This window comes from Eptatretus burgeri, chromosome 8 (assembly GCF_056783735.1).
Source record: "Eptatretus burgeri isolate ZD-2024b chromosome 8, Ebu_testis_v1, whole genome shotgun sequence".
NCBI classification, from domain to species: domain Eukaryota; kingdom Metazoa; phylum Chordata; class Myxini; order Myxiniformes; family Myxinidae; genus Eptatretus; species Eptatretus burgeri.
In genome coordinates, this window is record NC_140968.1 from 46,125,660 (window position 1) to 46,153,085 (window position 27,426).

General features: G+C 42.6%; 1 protein-coding gene across 5 annotated transcripts in view; it reads right to left on the reverse strand.

Annotated features, from left to right (window-relative positions):
• Nucleotides 1–27,426, reverse strand: part of LOC147021661 (cadherin-11-like) — a 348,953-nt gene that overhangs the window by 221,088 nt on the left and 100,439 nt on the right. For 2 of the 5 annotated variants that reach the window (XM_085891879.1, XM_085891877.1), the window contains exons 2-3: nt 15,921–15,975; nt 12,502–12,634 (exon numbers count right to left, since the gene is read on the reverse strand). The exons of 1 other annotated variant lie outside the window; for it this stretch is intronic. The gene's annotated coding sequence lies outside the window, so the exon portion shown is untranslated. The remainder of the gene's footprint in view (nt 1–12,501; nt 12,635–15,920; nt 15,976–27,426) is intronic. 2 more of the 5 variants (XM_085891880.1, XM_085891881.1) reach the window with 1 other exon arrangement.

Sequence of the window (27,426 nt, forward strand, 5' to 3'; positions counted from 1 at the left end):
GAAGTTGCAGCTTAAATCTGGGAGAATGGTACCATCCCAGTCTAGGCTGGATGTTTGCAAGCTCAAGGATGAGAGGGTAGCTGAGGAGTTTGCGAACAGGTTGAGTGGGGATTTGGGGGGCCTGGGTGCTTAGCGGAATCCTGAGGAGTTGTGAAGTGCCTTCAAGACCACTGTCCTTGTGTTGCCGGTGGATGTCTTGGAACTCACCAGAGGGTGAAGAACAATTTTGTCTCTGAAGGGACACTGCATACCATTGAACAGAGTCACAGGGCCATGCTCAATGGTAGAGCTGAGCTGTTCAGGGAGCTGAGGCGTAAAACTGAACGTGCACAAAGGGTGGCCAAGGAGGTCTATGTGCGAGGAATCCGTGAGAGGGTAGAGCATCACTTTTGGTCAAGTGATTCTCGTCCCATTAACAGGGGAGTTTGTGCATTGCGTTCCTTTAATCCCACCCCTCAGTGTACTGCAGTTCGAGCAGAGTGTGGTGGGCTCTTGACAGAGGAGTCCGAAGTGAAGGTCCGCTGGGATGGTTACTTTGAGCGGCTGCACCAGGCTGATCCATCATTGTTGAGTTGGATGCCAGGGGTGTCACTATCCCTCTTGCTGACCTTCCAATCAACTGTGATCCACCTATGTTTGTGGAAACACAGGCTGCAGTGAACTACTTGAAAGGGGGTAAAGCTCCTGGGATCTGTAGCATCCATGCTGAACTTCTCAAGGCTGGTGGAAATGCCGCATTCATGTCATTGCATGCAGTTCTTTGCTCTGCCTTGAACACAGGCATCATCCCAACTGACTGGAAGAGGGGTCTTGTTGTCCCTCTCTGGAAAGAGAAGGGTGATTACCAGGACTGCAACAACTACCGAGGGGTAATGCTGCTCTCAGTGCCGGGCAAGGTCTTTGCTCGGATAATTCTTCATAGGGTTTGCCGCCATCTGCTTGGGCAATAGCATCGAGAGCAGTCAGCCTTTACACCAAACAGGTCAATGATTGACCGTATCCTTGGCTCTTCGGGTCCTCACAGAACACAGACGAGAGTTTCGGCCGGGGTTGCTTGCGGCCTGTGTTGATCTTTGTATAGCATTTGATTCAGTGAACCAGGATGCCCTCTGGAGGATTCTTGGTCTTAATGGGGTACCACCAAAACTGATCAATCTGATGTCGTCTGAACTATACTCTGGTACTGAGAGCGCTATGAGATGTGGCGATACTATCTGACTTATTTGCAGTTGTTACTGGAGTTTGTCATGGGTGTGTGCTGGCCCCCACACTTTCAGCACTTGTGTACTGGATTCTAGGAAGGATGTCAGAGAGTTGACGCTGCAGTGCATCTTTTTGGAATGTCAAGATTTCTGACATTGATTTCACAGACGATGCAGTCATCTTTGCAGAGACTCTAGATATCCTTTTGGGGGCCCTTGAGGTGCTGAATGAGGATTTGGAGCCGCTGGGATTCTGGGTTTCCTGGGTCAAAACTAAGATTCAGGCTTTCAATGACATCTTGATGCCCGGTGTTGGCTTAATGGTTCGGGTCTGGGGCTGGGGACCCGAGGATCCTGAGTTCAAATCCCACTCTGCTGTGTAATTAATACCAGGTGGGATTGACTCCACCTGTCATCCTTCCGAGATCGGCAAAAATGAGTTCCAGCTTGCTGGTATCCTGCGTCGGAGTGGCGACCTGTCCAGGATTGTACCCAATAGTCAAGGAGACTGCTGAGGCAGCAACAACGCTCTGCACAGAGTATGGTCCCAATGGATGGATGGAATGACATCTTGGATGCCGCTATCTTGTCTGTACCTGTTTGTGGATGAGGATGTTGAGGTCATGGAGAGATTCACTTGCCTTGGCAGTGATATTCATGTCTCTGCTGTCTGTGAGCCAGAGCTCAACAGACGACTGGGTCAGGTCTGGGGAGTCATGGATTCACTGCATCATGGGGTGTGGCGCTGTCGGTACCTGTGCAGGAGGACGAAAGGCTGAGTCTTCAGCCCCTTGGTGCTTCCAGTCTTGTTCTACTGATGTGAGACTTGGATTCTGATCAGGGATCTGAGATGGAGACTTAATTCCTTTGGTACCAGGTCTCTTCGGACAATCCTTGGCTATCGCTGGTCGGACTTTGTATCCAACGAGCGGTTGCTGAGAGAGACTCAAATGATATTTGTTACCTGCATATTCTGTGAGCGTCAGCTGTGTCTGCATAGACATGCGGATTGTTTTCTTGACGCTGATCCTGCTCACCAGATTTTCTCAGCGAGGAGCCTTGTGAGTGGAGGAGGCCAATGGGCCGACCACATGCCTCGTGGTTGCAGCAGGTTGATTGGCATCTCAAGGAGATGGGGATGGGCCAGGCATCTGCCTGGGGTATGGCCAGACGGAAGCCCCTGGAGTGCCTGCGCAAAGTGGACACAGCGACGCGCTTTTCCGGTGCATGCTCCCATACCTGTCCTGACCCGAGTGCAAATCCTGCCACCATCCTCCTCAAAAAACGTAACCCAACTGCAGTTGAATGTCCACATACACAGATGGGCACAACATATGGATGGCCTTTAGCTCACAAGGAGCTCCTCTGCCCTTTGACAGATTTTGTTTTTAATCCTGCTCAGTGTCTGTATCATACACCCTCCTCACCAGGAAACTTGGTGGGGGAACAAGTTTAGTCGCCGACAACCTGACCATGAAAAAGGTTCATACAGGTTTACATGGTACCTGTCGCAAGTCACAAATCTAATCTGGCCTGACCTGACAATAGAGGGTAGGTGCATCACAATTATAAATGTGTTTCCATATCTACCGAGATCAGATGGCAAATCTTGACTGAAGGAACCACAATCTCTGAAAGGCTTATATACAGGAAGCGACATCAGTGAAAGGCACAACCTGCTCATCAACTATAATGTTACACCCAGGACAATACTTCAGAGGCAGACAGGCAGGAAACAACTCCCACATTTCATGGAGGGCCATTAGCTTCTCAGCTTATGCCTTGTCACAAGCCATCAAAAAAGGAGGAATCAGATATTACTCTTACATTGACCTTCTTACCTTCCATGAAACTCATTGCCGATCTGTAAATGGGTGTACCATTTTCAGACCACAGTTCCCAAAGGTTTTCATGAGCAGATCAATTCCTTCCTGCTTAGATCAAAAGTCCAATAGCCTTCAGCAGTTCACAAGTATTAATTTCCATGCACCGAATTGGTTTTCAAAAGACATCTTGGTCATTGTTTTTGTTTTCTTTTTGGGCTTACCTGTTTATATGTTGAATTATAGTGTCCAACATTTCATCCGTTGACAACAAGCTGAAGACGCCACTTACGTCTCGGACTTTTGCCATCTTTGCATGCAATGCCTGGGTGCCTGGGCAATTCCACAACACATTTGCATTAGGAGTACGCATTGCCAGATTTCACTCACATGCCATCCATAATCTTCCATTTATTGCAACCAGAACCTTGGGTTCCTGATCATGACGTTCACAGCTGTCAGGCACCATGCCTTCACATGCGTTTATTGTCTTGAGGCTCATAACCTTCATCGATTCCCTGATATTCGGAACCACATCAGATTCATTGCTGGCGTATTCTAGCAGGTCGTCCTCTTGCTCTGGCTCTGATCCTTCATCATGAGACATAGATCATTCCCAGTTTCTTTCTCTTCCTATATGCCTTTGAGGAAAATTTAAGCAACCTGCACTGCAGCTTAATTATTTCTGGCAGCGATTTTTACTCTGTAGCTCCAGGCTATGCACCTGAAATACACGATAAAATAAGAAATAAAATATTTAGTTCAAAATAAAATGGAACAAAAAGAAATGCACGTTGAAGACCGACTTGCCAGCGATGGTATAACACGTCGATCATATGTTCGTTGTCAAACAAAAGGAGGAAGTTTAGTATTTACAAAAAAGTATTCGAGACTGTTGACTGGTATTCTTCTCACACTGCACCTTGTTGGCATTGGGGACAACCTTAATTTGGTAATAGCGCTCACCAGCCACAATCTTAGCAGGTTTCAGTGGTGGATTACACCCAACATGTTCTTTATAGCTGGTCATGAAATATGTAGCAATATATTTCAGAAGAAAAGACTGTATGGAAAGACAGAATTTACAAACGACGGCTAAAACATATTTTGGAAAGAGGGATGGAATGACATTTTGAAGCACAGGAAAAATAAAAATACAAGCAAGTGACTATGGTGTATTTGAACCAACGCAAAAGTCAGAGTAAAAAAGGAAAAAGAAAAAAGGAGGATCAGATAACAATTTTCAAACAAATGATCAAATGCTTCAAAGAAAGGACATACAACAAACAGTTCCGAGTGTGAATAGCGACTGGAGGAAGAACTTGGCTACAGCATTATGACGAAAAGTCAAAGCGACAAAGGACAGAGTGGAAAGATCTTTACAAGGTAAAAAAGAAAAAAATTGGACAATCGCATTTGCTATAAAAATACAAAACAAAGATGATAAAAGGTGATAATTCAGGAGGAAAGCATGCAATAGTCGCTTCGTTACCGTCATGCCAGAAAGCATGGAGACATAGCACAAAGTCATGAGTATTTTCATAGCTAACAGTTAACAATGGACATCTTCATCACAGGAATGGTCACATGGATTTTCATACGTTCAAATGGCTATCCCCGTCTCGGTCAATGCTGGTTAAAATAATGATGAGTGCAGAAACTTATCCTTTAGAGATATGCAGTCCATTTGACCCCCGTTATTCATTTGCCGTGTTCCCCTAAAAAAGGAGTTAAAGAATAAATACCAAAATTTTAATCCGACATGCTTATGCATATATCCGCCTGGCAGTTTTTTGTTGCCATTTTAGGGAGGTGTGCGCAGGGAAGCGTGTGCATGGTGCTGAATGAAGGATGCACAATCTTGATGGGCAGAAATGCCTTCTCTTTTGCATCTGTATTTGCTTGCATTTCGTCATTCAATTTTCAAGTTAAAACTGTAATTACTACAAGTTTTTTCAAAATGTTCATGACAATGGACCCCATTATTCATCAATACATTACAATGGAAACTAAACGGATGCAAGTTGGTTCAACAAAAACCATGCCATCACTGCAGCGATTTTGATTGAATATTATTGTAGATGGTGACATTGTAATATTTTTGACAAAATCATTTTACAGCAAGCGATGAATGGAAATTGTTCATATGACAATTTAAGGAGATGTATGCGTATTAAAAAAAAAAAAAATCACAACTCAGGGCAAAAGGGAATATTGCATTACCTAATCATGCATCATTTACCTTCAGGCATTTACGATTGTATAGTTTAAATAATTTTTTGTATAAATTATTTATTCATTGCCGTGGTGAATCAGTTAGTTGCACGCATTGAAGTGCTGAAGGCCAATCTCGCTTGGAGCTACTGGAGTGAGTAACAGATCTGCCACTGTGCAGCCTCAAAAAGAAGGCTTTTCTTTGAACCAGTTTTTTTGCTTTGCATCAGTGGAATTTTCCTAAAACAGAAAAAAATAATCCTGACATTTGCCTTGAACTGAACGCGATGTATATCCAGCCTCGTTGCATTTGCTGCCTCAGATGTTGTTTTACTGTTCAGTGCGTTCAGTGCACCAGATTTGTGCTCGAAAATGTCGTGGTCCATGGGCTCGCTCTTGCCCTATTCTGAAAATAATTCAGTGGTTGATACGTTAAGAATTGTTTGCTGGATCATCAATCTCGACTGCTTCAGATGAGAAGCTATGAATATATATATATATATATATATATATATATATATATATATATACATATATATATATATATATACATATATATATATATACACACATCTCACTCTCACACACACACACACACACACACACACACACACACACACACACACACACACACACACACACACACACACACACACACACACACACACACACACACACACACACACACACACACACACACACACAGCAGGTTCAGTCACACCAAAGCAGCCCCGACGCAAGGATTGCACTGGGGCAATAATTCACCTGCTATTTTGCAAGACAGCATGTGGTCTTATAATGTACACAAAGAAATGGTGGTGGACAGAACATGCAGAATAACGTCCATCCTCGAGATTGCACACTTTGTGATGAAACTTTGAATGAATTCTGTTATCTTTATATTAATTTTGTTATTATTCAGGTGCCTCATTTAATCGATGCTATAAAAGGAGCACAACGTGAGCTCGTGCATGTGTCCATCCATGCCGTGCATCCGGGTTCCACCCATTGGTTGGACAGTTCTCCTGACTTCTCACATTTTCTATACTACGGCCACCATGTTGATGCTTCATGCTATGTGAAGTCAAGGACATCTTCGGAGCTGTCATATTCACAATAGCCATGCCCTCCCTATAAGTTTCCCCTTCAGTGTAAAATGACCAAAGTGACAGTTGAAAGGATTTTGTGCCGATAGGTGTCACGGGTCTTGTGAAGATAGGCCTCAGCGATTGTGGCAGTATTCTGTTGTGGGGAGAGGGAGGATGAGGACTTGGGGTTGGGAGGAGCGGGAGGGAGGGGGTGGGGGGGGGAGGACAGCAAAAATGTGACAGAGTTGGGAGGGTGAGGTTGCGGCTTTGGGGATGGGGGTGGACTTTTGGTGGGGTGTGCGGGCGAGGGGGTTGAGGAGTTGTCCGTCTTGCATGTGTAAGTTTACTCACTGTAAAAATGTGATTTGCCACAGGTGTGTGTGTGTGTGTGTGTGTGTGTGTGTGTGTGTGTGTGTGTGTGTGTGTGTGTGTGTGTGTGTGTGTGTGTGTGTGTGTGTGTGTGTGTGTGTGTGTGTGTGTGTGTGTGTGTGTGTGTGTGTGTGTGTGTGTGTGTGTGTAACTGTAGGGTGTGACGTAATGTGCTACTTATGTCTAAAACAGATATGGGAATTTTTTGTCCTGATGACGTAACCTTTACTTGTACATATATTCAATACGAACTGTATGCACACCTTATAATTGAATCTCTGCAATGGAATATGCTTTTAATAAGTATCTGTGACTCATGAGTCTGATATGTACATCATGTTAAATTGACCTCATTTTCCCCTTAATATTCCTCTCTTCCCCTGAATTTCTCCTTCTCCCTCTTCTCATTCAGCTCTTCCATCAAGATATACCGAATGAAATGCAATTTATTTAAGGACATCATTTTCAAGCTTTTGCTTGTGATGTTCTTTTTTTTCTGCATACTGTCATACAAGGAAATTACAGGGAATTTTTTGCACAGGAGGAGGCCATTAGGCCCATCATGCCTGCACCACACCAATACCAGATTTGATAAATCCGTTGATACCCCTTACCTTCATGTGCAGCCTTTTGGCTGCTACACTGGTAATCATTTCACTGACCTCAGAAGGATGACAGGCTGAGTTAACCCCCCTGGTGTTAATTCAGCGGTAATGGGGCTTGAACTCGACCCTCGAATCCCAAGCCACCACCACAACTGCAAAGCCAACAGCAGATTTTTTAAATTGCATATTTGCCATGTTGTTATCTGAATACTTTGTTCATACTGCTGGAATTGTTCGAAAATGTTTGTATCCATGTAATGATGTGTTTGAAAAATAAATAGATAAAAAAAAATTAAACACCCTGCTTCCAAAGCACCAATCCACCTCTTTGTAATCAGGTCGGTAATCAAACCCAGGCGAGACTGTTCAAACCTCTCTATCATCCTGTTGGACGTCACCTACTCCTACACTCTATTTTATCTTCAAATTAATTAAGAAAAATACAGAATGGGAGATGAGGAAGTGTGGATTTAAAAAACAATCATTTTATGAATGACAATGATACCCACAGGTATCAGATTTTATGATGATGATGAATGTGAGGTCAGGCAACGTTTGGAGTTTGAAGTTGGAAAGGTTGGCTCATGAAATGGACAAGTACTTTGCAGCTAAATACGCTGCAATTGTTCACACCATACATCAGATGATATCAACAGAATGTTGTAGAAAAAGAGAAAAAAAGTTCCTATTTGAAGAATAGATTGTTGCTTTACACACTAAAGCCTTTTCACTGCAATTGTAAATGTGTCATTATTTCGTAGACCACTGTGTGGACCATGCTGCATATATTTAATGCAAAGCAATATGAAAGGGAGAGAAAGGCAGACAAGGACTTTAAAAAGATGGCATTGTGAACTGCTGAGACAAAAGTATTTTGGCAGCCAAGAACAAGTATACTGCAGAGAGCAATGTAAGAAGGATCCCGTGAAGATTCTGCTACCTCAGCAGTCAATTAGAGGTAATGAAAGAAAGTCAGGTTCAGAACCCAGAGGGCAGGGAGTGGAGACTCATTGCAACTTCAGTTACAGCTACAGTGGCAAACCCTTTGCAATGGTTGAGTGCGAGACAAGATGCCAGCAGGGATCTCCAGACAAACGGCAGCTCAACGTGATGCATCTGACACTTAAAATTCTTCCCACCTTTGTTCATCTCCTTGTCACATCCTCACAACCAAACATTGCTATACGTGCTTCATATCACTTCAACAGGCCCCTTTCATGCCTTACCTTATCTTGTTACCACTCTCCATGTCTCGGTCCCTATCCTTGCCCTGCCATTCATTCTCACTTAGCTTTATGCCCAACGTTGTATTCTCACCCCAACCCATGTCATTTTTACACTATTTCCATCCAATAGATCTGTCCTCATCTGTATCTTTAAAAATAGATTACAAGGACCTTATGTGTGAAATATTGGATGGTATTCGGAAATAACTCAACTTTTCTAACTAAGCAAGGACGATGCTTTACAACTACTTTTAATGTTAACATGTCTTCAAGTGTGAGTTACACAATGAGGACCAAATGAGGAACACACCCCATAACAAACAATGTGAAGGTTTATGTTCAGGAATGCTAGTTGCTTCGTTAGAGGGTGATGCTAACAAAATAAATAAACAAAATGGTTTCCAACAGTTACCTCTACGTCTTGGGTATTTATGAACACGCTGTTGGTAATTGCATATTTGCCATATTGTTTTATGAATGGAGTTATACTACAAATATCCTGCTTGTGGTGTGCTTAAAAGCTTAATGTACGAGTGAAGTTCAAGGTAAGAGTAGTATTTTCATCGAAGAAGGTGAAAATGTTCATTGCTGATGCTGACCCTGGGCAAGTTAAACAGGAAGTGACATCAGTAATGGTTGGTCAAAGCATTCTTTATTAAACCAAGATGGTGGCAAATGTAGTCAGGCAAGCTGTGGAATCGAGGGTCAGTGGATCATTAATTTTCTTGTGAAGAAGTCAAGCCAAATGAAATTAATTTGAGAACGGCTCCACAATTTGGTGATGCATGCGTTTCACGGAGTTGTGTTTAAAAGGTGCAACGAGTTCAAAAAACACCACGAAAGAGTGAACCATCATGAAAAGTCTCACAAGACGAGTGATGTCAACCAAGCAAGCAATAAATACGTAAAACGCCAAATTTTAGAGAACTGCCGGATTAATATTTACTATACCTGATGCACTAGCTCCCTACGGGCGTTGTCAGGTAGGTCATGTTATTATCTTTCTGATGATCAATACCATAGCAGAATACCCACCCTACGGGCGATCTTTCTTCAAGTGTGCAAAACGTTCTATTGACACATACCTTTATTTTGGCGGTGTAAAAGACAACAGACCGCTGCCTCAATCGCTCCCGATATTTGGGCGGTGTATAGGCAACAGACCGCTGCCTCAATCACTCCCGAAAATAAAATTAACCCGGGTTACGTGTATGAAGTGAAGACATTCATACTGTTTATGTGCATATATAATGAGTTAGTTCCTCCAATCCACATTTTGGGACATTAGGCAGCACATATATAGGGAGCTCTATAACTACAATAATACATTGTGCATATATCACTTGGATCATTCCAATTGCACCTCCCCTCGCCCCAAAAAGAATAAAATGGCAAGATGGAATTATTTTTTTTCAAAACTTGATATAATAGACTGAAACTTGCACATGCCCAACATCAGGGTGCCCTCATTAATTCCTGAAAGTTTCAGCTTCCTGGGTAAATCTTCTCAGAGTCGATGATACATACATACAAACATAATTATAATATACACTTTCTCCATTATATAGATTTCAGAATTATTGGATGTCAGCATTGGAAGTGGGGGAATGATCATTGATTCTCACTTGAAATTCAATGAGGTTAGTCCAAGGTGGGATTCATGTACCTGATCCATTGAATGAAAAGGCAACTCATGTGGACATTTGCATCAGAGCTTGTGGAAGTGACTTGAGTGACTAATTTGAGTGAGGGATTGACCAAAGGAAGTGATAATTCATGATTTCTTGAATGCAGAGATGTAACATGTGAGATGACTTTGGGCTCTCAATTTTCACCAGTGTCAAAGTGAGTCAGCATGGAATGGAGACATTATTGGTCCCTGCCATAATTTTTTCAAAGTTAATCCATCAACCTGTAAGCTGATGGCAAGGTGTTTTTGTACTTGAATGTTTTTATTCTCGGAGAAGAGTGAAGAGAAAGAGGGCAAATAAGCAAAGTACTGATAGTAGGGCAGCAATAGCTGGATATAACAAGCAAGGAAATAAGGAGACAGGAGGAAACCTGCAAGTAAGTGGGTTGAGGTAGGTTAGGTTAATGGGAGTATAAAAGGTTGTGTGTAGAGATGGGGGGTGACATGAACATGAGATAGTGCTGTACCACCAATTTGAAGCCCAAAACAGAAGATTAGGATTGAATAAGGTGGCCAAGAAATATCTGACACATTTAAAATTCAAGTAAAAATCCTAAGCAAAGCTAATATATTTATTTCTTCTATTGCAGATTATAAAGGGCTCCTGTAAGATGTACTAACATGGAGAAGTAGACATACTGTATTCCGGAAGATAAAGGATCCTGGAACTCCACTTCAAGTCCAGTTCAATAATTCAAGCTCAACGAGATTTCAAAATAATTTACAATGCTCGAAAATGTCCTTCCAGAAACACAATACACTCACATGTCAAAAGGCTTCGTGAAACTTCCAGTGCACAATTCCATCTCCTTCAGGATGACCCAGAAGTATTCATACACCTCACAATATTACAGTTGTGCGTGTAGCTGTTCAGCGTAGTTCACGCCGTTTGACAAGAAAACTTTCTCAGGCATTGAACACAAAGATAACATCACTTTGGACCACGCTAAAGGATGATTTGCACACGTCATGTGAGATGAAGCCTATTTCCAGCTCTCAGGTTATTTCAACAAGTTGAAACACCTGATTTTGGGCAGAAAAAAAAAATATATATATATATATGTTCCACCAATCCTGAGCAATTACACCAATGACCTTTATGCAATGAGCATGTCACAGTGTCGTGTGACATTTCCTTGGCCAGTCATGGGGCCACTTTTTTTTTTTTCGATGCCAGTGGGGCAACTGTCACAATGACATCTGAGTGACATCAATAAATGAGAAGCAATTTGATTGCTCACAAACTAAGAGACATGGGATTTGATGATCAAACCTGCTTCCAACAGGATGGAGCAACTGCCAGACTGCTCGTGCATCAATGTCACTCATGAAGGGCCTCTTCCAATACCATCTCATTTTATGATAAGGAGATGCTCCATGGGCAGCCAGAAGCTCTGATGTAACTGTGCCCAATATATTCTTGGAGGAGCACCTTAAATCAACAGTCTACCAGAAGAGACCAAGAACCGTACAAGATTTACGTACCGTAGGCAAATTCAACAGGAAATAAGAAATATTCCACTTGAAGCTTTAAATAAGGTGATGCAAAACACAGTTTCCCATACAAGTAAATGCATACATGAAAATGGTGGACAGTTCAAGGGCATTGGTTTCAAGACCGAGGTCGCTGTAATGTCCTGAGACAAGTTTCATATGATATGCCAATCTTCTCATTTTCTGTGAAAAGGCTCTTTTTACGTTTAATATGAATATGTAAGGTATTTATTGGCCACCCATGAGCCTCGGAAATGTATTTCCTCAAAGCACTACCACATCAAAGCACCACCACATCGGTGGGAGGAAGTACGCCAATGTATCAGGGGATTTAAAACAAGTGCATTTGAAATAGAAGTGAATTATCATCAACTTCCATGTACTTCTTTCATTTCCTAGAATAAAACAACTCTGTCAAACTTGAAATACCCGAAACAATTGCTATTACAAAATGTTGACGTAACTACTATTAAAGTAAAAAAAAAAATCAATATCCAATGGCAATGCTCAATGTAATTACTGTGTACGTGATTCTACATACTTTGACGCAGGTACTTTGGATGTAATCTCTACGTTGGCTTGGAACACCCTGAGAGATGTTAGAAAGTCCAAGTTTGCTTAACAAGGTCTCCAACATGAAAGCTCCAGATTGTCGATTGGCAAATCAGCAGTGTGAAACACGAGAGGTTGGCTCGTGGTTGGCAGTGTGACAACATGACGTGTGGTGAGGAGTTTTAAAATGAAGAGCAAAATCAACAATACCAAATGAACGGTGCTATTGCTGTCTTACCCGAGTGAGATTTTCAAGGGCTGTTTTCAAAGTTCTCAGTCGCATGTACAAGGCGTAGATGCAGCTCTCGGGAGATGCTCAGAGGGACAATGATGCTTGTTGAATCAATTAATGCTCTTAGCACAGTGTGCACCTGCAATTTAGCACAATAAGTTACAAAAATATTTTTGGAGACTGATGTTTAAAGCACAAACACACCGGGAACTGCTGCTGGCAAAAAATATTCCATCAGAGCTGCTTCTTTCAAATACCGAAAATTGAACATGAAAGTACAATGCTACCATGAGCTGTTTATTAATGAAGACATTTTTAAATGTATGTATGCTTTATTTAGACTTCAAAAGCAGACCAAATTTAAGGAGCTATCTACATATTACATTTGGAAGAGTCTGGGTTGGGGTAAAAGAAAGTAAAATAGGAATAATGAGAAGAAGAAAGGAGGATGTTAAGGGAAGGGACAAACATAGTATTTGGGGTTGCTGGGGAGTATGTGGGAGAAAAGTGAAAGGAGAGAGGAGGATTTTTCCAGAAACACATACCGAGTTTAAATCTGCCACTGAGAATGTATTTTGATTTGCACTTCTATAATATTTACATTCATCCTGCATCGAGCCGCTGCTCGAAATTTGTCGATAAATTTGATGCTTTTCAAGACTTGCTGATCTCAGTAAATTTTAAGGAAAGCAATTATTGCTGCTTTAGTGTGTGTGTGTGTGTGTGTGTGTGTGTGTGTGTGTGTGTGTGTGTGTGTGTGTGTGTGTGTGTGTGTGTGTGTGTGTGTGTGTGTGTGTGTGTGTGTGTGTGTGTGTGTGTGTGTGTGTGTGAATTGTTTGAAATAGAAAATGAAAAAACGAGACGTGTGTGCGTGCACAAGTAGCGGTTGTTGGCTGCTATCTACACACATGGGTGGAATGGAGACTGACCAGGTCTCAAAGTATCCACTTCCATGAGTGTGTGTGTGTGTGTGTGTGTGTGTGTGTGTGTGTGTGTGTGTGTGTGTGTGTGTGTGTGTGTGTGTGTGTGTGTGTGCACACATGCGCACACCAGGTTGTTGCATGTTTATGGGTGCGAAAAATAATTCTAAGTGTGCAGGGCCATGAAGTACTGTACCATAGTTTAAAAAAGCCACAAGTATGGTAACAGTCAGTCATTTCCCATTTTGCCCCACATTTTAATGTTTATAACCTCTTCCTTATTTCCTCTCTCCCTCCATTAACCTCCATTGCCCTTCATTGCCTTTGGGTAGCCAATATGTCAGGTGTGCCATGGAGGGATAGTGCAGCGTGAAGGGATAAGGGACTTTTCCCTTTGTGCTTACATACACATAGCTCAATTAAAAGCCATGTTGCAGTTCAGAAATAAAAGGAAAGTGGAGAAAATTGAGTACAGCAATGTTGAGTGGAGAGGATGGCGAGGAAGAATCCAACAGTTGGGTCAACAAGAGCAGTGCAATTGGAGCTGAGCTCAATGTCGGTTTCAAAAGTTCAGAGAGGAAGTGGTGGCACATCAGCAAGCAGAGAGTCTCGTAATTCTAGTGACACTGCATTTGTCTATATTGATGAGATGCCCAGTCGAGATGTGCTGCAGGTGGCTCACTGGAGCTGCCTTGACATCAGGGGTATGAGTGCTGAGGGGGCTGAAGATGCCAGCCAAACAAAGTAGAGCATGTACGACTCAAGCTTGCATTCAGGTCAGGTCCCACTGAGTAGGCAGTGCTAACAACCTGGCGATTCCCTTTACCTCTCATCCCTTCCCCGTCTTCATCTCACCTATATTTTCATCTCCCCTCCCTTCCATGTCCTTGTTATTTTGCTTCCCTAAATCCTTTCCTCAATCTCCGCATTTGGTAGATGGTTTGTGGCAATAGATTAAGCTGAGGTTTATGTTACACAAGAGAACCCGTTGGCTTCCCGTTGTGACAGCGGTTGATGAAAAAAAAAAAGACACAAAGTCTTTATATTAATTTTGTGGTCAAACTTTAACTTGAAGAAAATTTGAGCATTTACCTCAGGAGTCATCGTTCGGCCAACCGGTTTCTCGTGGTATATCAACACGTTCTCCATTGTTTGTCATTGCGCTTTATGGATTGTCATACCAAAACTTGACTGAATCGGGAATTGATTTTTTAATAACTTCTTTCGTTGCACGATTTGAACGAAACTTGATACTGCACACCGCAGGCGAATGGTGAGTAAGGCGGCCCTAAAATGTTTGCGCTATCGTGTACTGTTTTGGCTGTATTTCAGGAACATACATACATATATATATATATATATATATATATATATATATATATATATATATATATATATATATACACATGTATATACATACATATATATGTATACAAGAGAAGAGTTTTAGTCATATACAAGATGGCCCGTGAACCCGTTGTGACAGCAGTTGATGAAAAAAGAAACCTCAGGAGTCATCGTTCAATGAAGCACGTGTCTCAACACAATTTTATTTATTAATGAACACGGAAGTATCAGATCAAAATGGCGATAAAATCAAAATTTTATGCTTAAAAATAAATCGTTCTTTGTCTATACGAAATGTTTGAGTTTTTAAATAAATCATTTCAAGAAAAAAACAAAGATAGCTCCAGCAAACTATACCACTGAGGTTGTTTGCATTGATCAAATACTCCTGAAGAGTGCTTTACTGACTCAGGAATTGATTTTTTTAATAATTTTTGTCGTTGCCATATTTGAACGAAACTTGACACTGCACACCGCAGAATGGTGGGTAAGGTGGCCCTAAAATTTTTGCGCTATCGTGTTCCGTTTTGGCTGTATTCCGGGAACATACATACATACATACATACATCTATACAAGATGAGAGTTTTAGTAATAGATAGACAGATACATACATACATAGAAGATAGATGTTTAGGTTTATTGTGCATCATGGCTTGTATCAAGGCTCTGTCAGATTCATTGTTTGCATGAATAAGTATTTACAGGGAACATGTTAACATGTTTTCTCTCCTGCCCCATTATAGTGCAGTACTAATGTTTTAAGTGAATGCAAAAGGCATGAGAGAAAGTCCTATGCCTCATCGACTTTGACCATTAGGGATAAGCCCATGTCTTCAGGATGCCAACCCAGCAGTCGGGCCTCGTGGACCGGACACACGACAATAACTTAGGGTTGTATAGTAACATTTGCAGTGCAATATATCCAAGTATTTTTTGCATGTCTATTGTTAGTAATCTTTGTATCCGTTATAAAACGGAAAAAAAATGTAAAAATGTTGGTGCCAATATTTTATGAGACTTCTTAAGTTACTTTTCATTCAAGTTAACAATGGACTTACAGTATGTGGAAATATATCGTTAAATTATTGCGGCGAGCAGAGTATCCACTATATGGGCGATCTTGTTCCAAGCATGCAACACAATCTTCTGACACCTACCTTTATTTGGGCGGTGTTTCGGCAACATTGTGATGAATGCGATCTTCTTGTTCTCCTTTGCAGATTTCAGGAAAGGATGGCAAAAAACAAATGGACAGATTAAATTCTGTGTTTGAAGTATCAAACAGACTGCAATATTTTTTTTTTATTTTTGAACGAAAAAAAACAACAGAAGTTGCTTCATATGAGAGATATTTGGACTGTCTTTTAATGGGCAGAATATAAATATTTGGAATTAGTCTGCATAAATAATCATCTTGAACATTTGAGTGCGTCTTAGCTAAAGTGCATGACCACCTTCGAAGTAAGTGAGAAGAAAGTCATTGCGTCTCGTCAAAATGGAGCACAATCTTATTGCAATGTTGATCACCTAACAAAGTAGTGAAGAAGATGCTAACATGATCATGCTTCTGTATGAACACAATTCTGCAGAACTCGTCGTCACAATACAAGCATGTCACCAGGCACAGAGGTCATGAACTTGGTGAAAATACCTGCAATTCTAGTCGTGGATGACAGGCAGCAGATTGTGCTTCCAAACTCAATCTACGAGGCTCTTGGTGAAGACGTAGCAGCCGTCCTTACAGAATTTCACTGCTTTACAGGATGCGACATCATTTTTTTCAGCGTGAGACTTGGACTATGACCAGGAATCTGAGACGGAGACTTAACTCCTTCGGTACCAGGTCTCTTTTGAGAATCCTTGGCTATCGCTAGTCAGACTCTGTGTCCAATGAACAGTTGCTGAGAGAGATGCAGATGACATTCGTTACCTGTATAGTCCGTGAGCATCAGCTGTGGCTGTATGGATATATGGCTCAGTTTGCTGATGCTGATCCTGCTCACCAGATTCTCTCAGTGAGGGAGATTGATGAGTGGAGGGGGTTAACGGGCCGACCACGTGCCTTGTGGTTGCAGCAGGTTGATCAGCATCTCAAGGAGATGGGAATGGGCCAGGCATCTGCCTGGGGGATGGCCAGACGGAGGCCCTGGGGTACCGGTAAATGACATGCTGCTCCAGTTCATGCTCCCATACCTGACCTGACCTGACATCACTTGAAGATTCATCACAAAAGGAAAAGTTATCTTCTGGAAGATTATCCAGAAAGCACCCTCTCAGTTGAGGAATGCCTTCATTCTGATAAGCAAGTCAGAAGAGTCAACCAGGGAGGTTATGGAAGGCTTAGAATAATTAGTATGCAAATTGTATGAGCTGAAGACAGGAAAAATATAACTGAACTTGAAGGGCACTCGGTAGAGCGCATACCTCTGCCACGCAATGTCTGATCCAGTAGAACATATCGGATCCAATAACTTTTTTGAAATATCATGCTATATATCGTTTTTGGCCCTATCAATGGGAAAGAATCACTTTAAAAAATAAATAATTCTCATATCCAGATCCGGATTTGGATCTTCACCAAAATTTAACCAATTCTTCATTGTCACACACCGAACCTGTCCACCAAGTTTCCTCTAAATCCTTCCACAACTTTTTGAGATATCATGCCATAAATAGTTTTTGGTCCTATCTCCCAATAGTGAAGAATCACTTAAAAATTCTAGTATCCGGATCCGGATCTTCACCAAAATCTAATCCTTTCGACGTTGTCACACACCCAACCTGCTAACCAAATTTCATCCGAATCTGTCACCAAACTTTTTGAGATATCCTCCCTGAGAATTGTTTCAGAAGAATCAGGCTGAGGAAGAAAAAAAAATAAAAATAAAAACTTTCTCTTACTCAAACATTTTAATAAGAAACCAAGTGATACAACACACACTTACTTCCAAGCAATGGTATGGGTGTCACGACGGTATAGCTCATCAAAACCTACCATCACTTGAACTGCACAGCTGGGGGAAAAAAAAGAAGGAATACTTTGTGTCGTTGTAACAGATCAGAAGCTAGCCCTCAATACTGTAACAGTATCTTGTAAAAACATATCCTCTCTAAAATGAATAATCCCTTGCAACTGCAAAAGTGGAAAGTGCAGGGATGGAAAATGCTCATGTTGGAGCGCCGCTCTGATGTGCATTGAAATGTGTTCTTGTGAAGCATTGGAGGAACGCTCTACCAACAATGAGCTTGAACCAATGAACAATACAGATCATGAGGATGAGAGCAATGAAAAGTGATGAAAAACTATGGCTTGATTGCACTTCATCACAGCATGTGATGCTGCAATAGAACTTTCATGTGTTTGCAAAAGTGGAAAGTGCAGAGATTTCAACAGCTCCTGTTGGAGGGGTGTAGATTGCACTCTGAAATGTGCTCCAATCAAATAACAGAGAAAGACCGCAGTGCTGCAAAAAGCTTGACTTGATGGAGGATCCAAATGATAAGACTGACAATGGCAGTGACGAAGAAAGTGCTGAATGATTATATTCATTATGTTATTTTCTATGTAATTTGTCTTCAGTGACAACAAATGGCTTCGAGTTGTTTGAAGCAGGGTCAATATAATGAACAGAAATTGATGTTGTTTGTGACTTTTCAACGGAGTGAATGAAAAACGTTAAACTGGTAAAACCCTCTTGGTTGTTGTTTATATTGAAAACTTAAGTCAAATTCAGGTGTGTGTGTGTGTGTGTGTGTGTGTGTGTGTGTGTGTGTGTGTGTGTGTGTGTGTGTGTGTGTGTGTGTGTGTGTGTGTGTGTGTGTGTGTGTGTGTGTGTGTAAAATCAGATTTTCTCACATTTTTGTGCCCCCATTGTTAGTTTGGTAGTGTCAGAAGACTAGTGTAAGACTTGGTGGCATAAGGGTTAGAGCATCCTTTATGACGCCAATACGTCATGGGTTCGATTTTGGCCAAGTCGTACAAAAGATGTTGACGGCAAAAATAAACGATACGTGCTGCTTCCTTACTTGACGTTCAGCATGGAAACTCTTCAAACTTATTCTTTCCTCCAAGGCTTCAAGCCAGGTGTTCACTATCATCTTAGGTTATCCCCTATTCAAAACCATCATCTTTCTGATCCCCATCAATACACACCAAGCCAACCTCTTTTTGGGTTTCCAGTTTCTCCTTCCATTTCTGTGATTGAGAATGTTCAGCTGTATCATTCTCGTTCACTCCCTGTGTCCTCCCCTTGCTCTGACTGTTCCACACATCCCTTATTTCCTCCAAGTTTCCCTCTTTTTTGTCCTTCAACCTTGTTGTTGGTGTATCTGCCCCACTCCCCTCTTTCTGTGCTTTTAGTTGTTACGTCCTCATTGGTTCCGTGTTCTAGCTCTGCCACAAGCCTTGACACTGTATACAAAAAAAAGAACAAAGAGCATGGATGAAGTCCATCAGTTGGAATCCTTGTGGAGGAGGAAAATTATCGTAAATTGCCCCACTGAGTGTGGAGAGAAAATATGGTCATAAAAACGAGATTACTGGTACCCAGATTGCCCTTGAACGTTGTCATCCCTTCTCCCCACCCGCCCCCCCTCACCCCACACTCCCCCTCCGCCAAGTTCAGTGGCTGAGTTTGAAGTAAAATCCAGTCTTTTCTCATGTATTTGTCTGTATCTGTGTGTGTGATTTGTGCTGCCACTCCATGAGCCTTAGTGCCTGCAATATAGAAAGTACAGAAAAATTAAAATAAAATTTGGTATTAATAATGACACTGCATACAATTTGAGAAGACTTTGTTTGCATGACTGTTTGTGGGTTTGTTTGTTTGACTTCCCTGCACTCCTGAATCACCGGATAGATCAAATTGAAAACTGGTGGTTGGATTCGGGGTGTGCATGGGTAGGTTTTTTAAATAAAAGATGAAAGCCATATTCCCGGAAGTCAAACATGTTTGGATATTAACAAAGCAGGAGAACGCAACAAAGTAAAAATGTGAGCGTGACAAACACAGTAAAGATTGACTTTGCAAAACACGAAAACCTCATACTCCCAGAATCGGTGGAAGTCAGTATTACAACTATTAACTCGATAGTTCAAAGAACACTATACCCAGGAAATATTATTTCGTATGCAGCTTGTGGTTGCTGGTTGTATCATTTCTGAAAGCATGGCTGTGCCACTAATGCAGTGCCCCCTGTTTCCAGAAAGTTGATACTCATTTTGCCATCCTCAGAAGGATGACAGGCTGTGTTAACCCGCCTGGTGTTATTTAACGGCACAACAGGGGCTCAAATCCAAGACCCTAAGATCTTAAGCCAGCCACCTTCACCATTAAGCCAGCAACAGGTGTGTGTTCAGTTTCCAAGTTTCTTGTGGAGCACTCCAGCAAATGGCTTAAGCACTCAAGCAAGCACTCAAGTCAAAACTGTTGATAAAGAATGGCTAGCTTACCAAGCGCTAGCTCGCTGTTTGGTAACTGAACACACTCCAGGCCTCCTCTCACCTGGTGCTCAAGTATACTGTATTTCAATTTTAATGAAATGATGTTAAAGATCGTTAAAAAAAAACACATCTGGAAGTTTTGCACGACTGAAACAGTCTTCTATATCTCACCATTATTCACTGTAATAACATGAAGTTGTCGCATTTGAGGATATGGGGGCTTGATTGACAAACCATATAACGACAGCGTCAATCAGCATCAATATATCGATATGCAGCATGATTTTGGAAGTAGGATGAAGGCAATTTGTATTCTGCAGTCTTCAAGTGTATAATTCAATTTAAATAAAGGTTGAAAGAGGTTTAAAGGCATATAAATAAATTAATTTCAGGTTATACCCACCATTTTCCCCTGTGTCTATTAAATCACCCAATGCAACACATTACATTAGTTTTATATGCCTGTTTATGTTCTTTATGACGTCCTTAAAAACACTAAGTTTCCTGTTTGGAATGATTTTCAATTTTGTTTAACTGCTAGTCAGACAGACAAAAAAAAATTCTCTCGCCCCTCTCTCCGCACGTGCAGTCCAGCTAATGTATGGTCATACAAATTCAGAGCCAAGGTCCAGTAAAACGGCAGACTTGACTTCCGATTCATGTTGTGATTCGTGTTTCAAAATATAACATGATTTAAACAAGCTGTTCATTGATCATAAACTGAAAAGACAGACAGGCAGACAGCTGGAAGGACGGACATGAACCAATTGCTTAACCCCACAAATCGCTTCACATGCGTGGGGAAACAAACAAGTTGATTAGATTTTGGTTGAAGGTCTCGATGGATGCAAATCCAACCTATCAGTGGGAAACAAAACGTAAACCGTACAGCCTGGTGGAGGTATGCGCTCTATCGCGTACCATTCTCGGCTGAACAGTTAACATTTTGGATCCGACTCATCGGCTGGATGTGCATCAGGACCTTACCCAAAATATAATCAGCTTGTTCTTGTTACCTACCCAGCTCATCTACCAAGTTTTGTCATAATTGGTCCTGTGAAGAGGTTTCCTTGTTTCAGGACTCGGTGAAGATTTTGCCAGTTTTTCCTCTTCTGCTTTGGCTCAGTTGCCCTTCACATTTGGCTGTCAGCCTTGTTTCAAGCAAAGTTCAACAATAATAATAATTTGAAAAAAATCTGCCCACAACTTTTTGAGAGACCGTGCTTACAGACAGACAGACAAACAAGGGGTGAAATCATAACCTCCATCCACCTCCAGTGGCAGAGGTAATAAAATACACCATGAACATCATAAAAGTGGGGGAATTAACCTACTTGTAAGGATGGGTTATTTGATAATTTTTGTAATGAGGAAGGACTAAGGAATAGGAAAACGTGATGTGCCAAGAATTAAAAGAAATATTCAAAGAATTAAAATGTAACCAACTGCAAATGGCTCAAATGATTCCCACCTTTGGTGGGGACAGCTGGGGAATGTTTGTGCCAAGAGTCTTTCATAAACTGGCTGGCCAGGCCTGACATTCGACTGAAAGTGGTAGGAATTTTTAATTTGTTCAGGGTGTTGGCGATAAACTCGCCTCTACGCGAAAAGACAGATTGTTGGACCGTGAACATTCACCAACAACCAGCCGACGGGTCTTCCAGCTTAATGTTTATCCAATGGATGGCACATACGTTCATGCATCGCCCTGCATGTGAAACACCAGGGTGACAGATTATAACTGGGTCGAGATTCGAACCAAGATTAGACAACTCAAAGGTAAGTGCACAAATCTCAACACCAACTTGCTAGTATATACTCAGATACTAAAGGTTTGTTGAGCTTTTTGTTGACTTGAATTATTTTTCCTGAGAATGGAATGCTCAGCGGTCTTTAATGAGGTTCTGCTCTGTTTCATGATTAACTTGTAACACTTTATATCTGTTTGTTTAAACCATAAGGGACCAAAATAAAGTAAGATTCTCTGCCTGATGCAACTTATTCTGTTGTGATGTCAAGAATACTTAATGTTCATTCATTTCGTGATTGCATACTGTGGCTGCCAGTTGCATCATTGCTGCGAGCATGGCTGTGCTACTGATAATTACTGTTATATGTGTAGAAGCTCCTTCATGAGTTTTCATCTTTATAAAGACTATTCTCGTTCTTGTCAGGGTCTGGTTCACCACCAAACTAATTTACTTACTCATTCTGCCAATTAAGGAAAACATCAAAATAACAACGAAAAGTGTTGTTTTCAGTTTTCCTTCCCACTATAATCATGATAATCACAAATTTGAGTTTCTCAAAACAATTGAGACTGGCCCCTGATATCTATTCTGCATGAACTGAGGATTACCAATCATTTTATTTTTTTCAAATGTAAAGATATTTTTGGAACAGTGCAATAATTTAAATTTTTACGTCATTTATTGCTGCATAAAAATAGACTTTAAGAGATTTTATTGCAGATGTTTTTTTTTAATGTTACAAGCTGTAATTTTTTTTTGTATACCTTGTCGAGGCTCGTATGAGAGCAAACACACAACTCACAGCAAGGGGGCATGAGACAAGATGGGCGGGAGTGGAAGGGACATAACAGTGGGGAACAGACACATTAGGTGAACTGTGGAAGGGAGAGGGATGGGGATGAGACGGGGAACATGGCGAACAGAAGATGGATATTACAGGGACTTTCAGGAAGGAAAGCAGGGGAATTGAAGGAAGTCTTGGGTGGATTATCGGGGGTAGAAAAGATCGAGGATTTGGATGGGGGAAGATAAGAGGTGGTGGTGAACAGCTGTTTTGAAAGCCTGGAGGGAAGAATGGGAAAGAATAGAGTGAGGAAGTTTATTCCAAAGGCGGGAAAAAAGAGGAGTGAAAGAGAGAAGATGAGCAGTGATTCGTGATTTTGGTAGTTTTACCAGAAGGGGGTTGTTGGCGGACCTTGAGCGCCCTGTGGAAATGTGGTGGGGACAAATCGCAGAGAGAGAGCAGGGGGGGCAAGGCTGGAGAGGAGTCAGTAGAAGACAGAAAGACCACCGACCAACCTGCAGTGATTGAGTGAGAGGCCCAAAGATTCAGCTTCATTGCGGGAGATGCCGATGATCTTACATGCCCTGGTTTCGACAGCGTGAAGCCGAGAAAGGTGGGAGGCAGGAGCACCAGCCCAGAGGGGAGAGCAGTACTCCATCAGGCTACGGACAAAAGCTTTGTAAGTGGTCAGGAGCTCAAGAGGGCCGAGGAAGGACTTTGCACGACGGAGGATTCCCAGTCGGCGACTGGCTTTTGAGGCAAGGTTGGAAATGTGACTTTCCCAGGAAAGGTCATGGCAGATAGTGAGACCCAGAAGCTTGAAAGAAAAGACTTCTCCAGAGGATTGTTGAGAAAGTGGATGGGGGGTTTTTCTAAACGGTCCTTTCGAAGAGAAATAGTGAGAGTGTGAGATTTGTCTGGATTGAAAGACATGTTCCACGTGTTGGACCAGTTTGTGATTTTATCCAGATCTGCAGTGAGCGAAGAAGCTGCTGCTTGCCGGTCTGAGGGATGACAGATGGTACGGCAGAGGGTGGAGTCGTCGGCAAATAGAAATAGATAATAGGTAATAGACCACAGTTTGGGCCAATTTGTTATTTAACTTTGAACAATAAATCTTTTCCGACATAGCTAAAGGTCAGTTTTGGCACAATGGTGGAACAGCAGAAAAGCTTCAACCAAAATGGTTTAACATATTGTCCAAGTATTTCACTTCCTTTACCTTGATTAAAGCTGTCAAGAATCAGTGCGAGTGATGTGGGCTTTTCTTTGATAAGTACTCATAAACAGGCAATCAGTCAAACACCACCTGAAGGTGCTAACACTCTCAGAAACTGGAGAATTAATTCTTAATTTTTTTTTTTGTATACCTTGTCGAGGCTCGTGTGAGAGCTAAGACACAATGCACAGCAAGGGGGGGGGGGGCATGAGACAAGAGGGATGTGAGTGGAAAGGACAAAACAGTGGGGAACATAAATATTAGGAGATCTGTGGAAGGGAGAGGGATGGGGTGGGGAACGCAGGGTATACAAGATGGACATTACAGGGACTTTCAGAAAGGAAAGCGGGGAATTTGAAGGAGGTGGGTTTGGGGTGGATTAACGGGGGTAGAAAAGATCAAGGATTTGGATGGGGGACAATAAGAGGTGGTGGTGAACAGCTGTTTTGAAGGCTTGGAGGGAAGAATGGGATTGAACAGAGTGAGGGAGTTTATTCCAAAGGGGGGGAAAAAAAACGAGGAATGAAAGAGTGAAGGTGAGCAGTGATTTGGGTAGTTTTAACAGAAGGGGGTTGTTGGCAGACCTTGAGTGTCCTGTCGAAATATGGTGGGGACAAATCGCAGACACACCTGGGGGGGGGGGGCGAGACCAGAAAGGAGACGGGAGAAGATAGAAAGACCACCGACCTGCCTGCAGTAAGAGAGAAAGAGTGAGAGGCCGAAAGACTCAGCCTCATCGCGGGATATGCCATTGATCCGAAATGCCTTGGTTTCCAGAGTGTGAAGCCGAGAAAGTTGGGAGGCAGGAATACCAGCCCAGAGGGGAGAGCAGTATTCCATCACGCTGCAGACGAAAGCTTTGTAAGTGGTCAGGAGCTCAGGTGGGCCGAGGAAGGACTTTGCACGACGGAGGATTCCCCGTCAGCAACTGGCTTTGGAGGCGAGGTTGGAAATGTGGCTTTCCCAGGAAAGATCGTGGCAGATCGTGAGACCCAGAAGCAGAAGCTTGAAAGAAAGGACTTCTTCCAGAGGATTGTTGAGAAAGTAGATTGGGGGGGGGGTATTCCAAATGGTCCTTTCGGAGAGACAAAGTCAGAGTGTGAGATTTGTCTGGATTGAAAGACATGTTCGATGTGTTGAACTAGTTTGTGATTTTTACCCCGATCTGCAGTGAGCAAAGAAGCTGCTGCTTGCCAGTCTGAGGGATGACAGATGGTACAGCTGAGGGCGCAGTCATCCTCAAAGAGATAAAGAGGATCTTCCAGAGAGTCGGAGAGATCATTGATGAAAACCAGAAAAAGAACAGGGTCCAGAACGCTTCCTTGAGGAATTCCAGCCTGGACAGGAAGAGGGGACGAGAGAACTCCATTTAGGGCCACACGGTGTCTGCGGCAGGAGAGGAAGTCTGCAAGCCATGAGTGGAGATGGCCTTGGATATCATAGGAAGAGAGTTTGGTGAGCAGGGCAGGGTTCCAGAACGTGTCAAAATAACGCGATATGTCTCGGGATATGGCTCTGATTTCATGTCCGGCATCGAGTACCTCCATCCACTGTTGGGAGAGAAGAAGCAGCATATCCAGGGTAGAGTGACCTGGTTTGAAACCAAATTGATGATCAGAAATCAAGCCATTGGAGAAGAAGAAGGATATAATATCTGAAGCGATGATGGATTCCATAACCTTGCTTATGATTGGGAGAAGGCTGATTGGTCTGCAGTTGCAGGGATCTGTTTTTCAACTTTTTTATGCAGAGCAGTGATGTTTGCTGATTTCCAAGTCGATGGCAGATGACCCTGAGCAAATGAGAGGTTGAATAGAACAGAGAGAGGGTGAGCAAGAGCAGAGGAGCAGTTTTTTTTTAGGACATGTGGGCTGATGCCGTCTGGACCGGTTGCAGAATCTGAGTCGAGGTTTGACAGCAAGCTCTCCACCTTGTCAGGAGAAAAGGACACATGTGCCAGGGACAATTGGGTGCGACTGGGTAAGGTGGGTACATAAAGCGATGGGTTTTGGACACAAGATTTCCATGCAAACACCAAGTTTAGCCTTTCAGCCTTTTCACATGTGGTATCAGCTGTGTGGCCATTTGAGGCAAGGGAGGGTTGGAGGGGGAACATACACCAGAAACAGATTTGATTAGACGCCACCAGGAATTGGAGGAGGGAGAGAGGTTGGAGAGTTCAGACTTGAGCTTATAAAGATGTTGTTTTCTGGCTCTCCTGAGGGTAGATAGACACTTGTTCTGAGCTTTATGGAAGGAGCTGAGATTACCCTCAGTTGGGTTTGCTTTCCATGAGGCAAAGGTAAGTTGTTTCAGGACAACTGCCTCGCCACAAGCTTCAGTGAACCAAGGGTGGGAGGAAGGGTAGGACAACTGAAGACGAGAGGGAATAAATCTGTGTATGAGGGAGAGCAAGTTTCTTTGAAATAATTCCCAGGATGAGTTGATGTTGGAGAAAGTAGTGATAGGAGACCAGTCTGGAAGTATGATGGCTGCTTGGAGACCCTGCCAGTCGGCCTGAGTGAAATGCCAGACTCGACGGCGCTAAGGCGGTTCTCTGATAATAGCCAGAGAGATGTCCACTTTGACAAGCACGTGCTCAGAAGAACTGATTGGAGCAAAGGAAGAACAACAGATATTTTCAGGGAAATTTGTCAAAATCAGATCCAGAAGAGATGGAGTCCCATTCGTTGAGATCAGGGTCGGGAAATTTACCAATTGAGTCAGTCCCAATGAGCCACAGAAAGCTTTTGCTGAAGTGCCATGACAGGTGAGAGAGGTACCCACACCGAGCCAACTGGCATGATGACAATTGAAGTCACCACAAATGAGGAAGAGAGAGTTTGGATGAGAAGATAAAAGTTGGTCCATGTTTTCGGATAGTGAGGCGTAAATGGAGTCATCACTGTTTGGTGGATGGTACAGTACACATATAAACTTGAGGTGGGAGTGGAGGGGAAGCCATAGCCAGAGGTATTCCTGGGGGCGTGGGAGAGTGAGAGCAGTGCATGGAGAGTGAGGAATAGAGTCTTTGATGAAGAGAGCAACTCCTCCACCAGGACAAGGCTCAGGTCTGTCATACCGGAGGAGGGAGTAACCAGGGAGAGCTACTTGGGAGTCAGAGATGTCTTGAGGGAGTAAAGTTTCTGTTAGGCAGATTAAGACTGATTTGTCAGTGGCAACCTGTATGGAAAGATCTGTAAGGTTTGAGCGAAGGCCCCGGATATTTGAGGTCAGCAATGTCAATGAAGAGGGAGGGGAGGAGTCTTTGGGTGCAGTGGATGGGAGGGGAGGGTAGGAGAAGGGAGAGGGGGGGGGGGAGGCAAGGAGAGATGTTGAAAATGTGGGGGATTGCAGAATAGCTTGGGGAGGGGCCAGATGTGGAGGAGAAAAGGCTATGTGGTGCTGTTGGAGAGGGGGAAGGCAAGAGAGGGGTCAGAAGGCAGTTGAGGATTTAAAGAAGTGG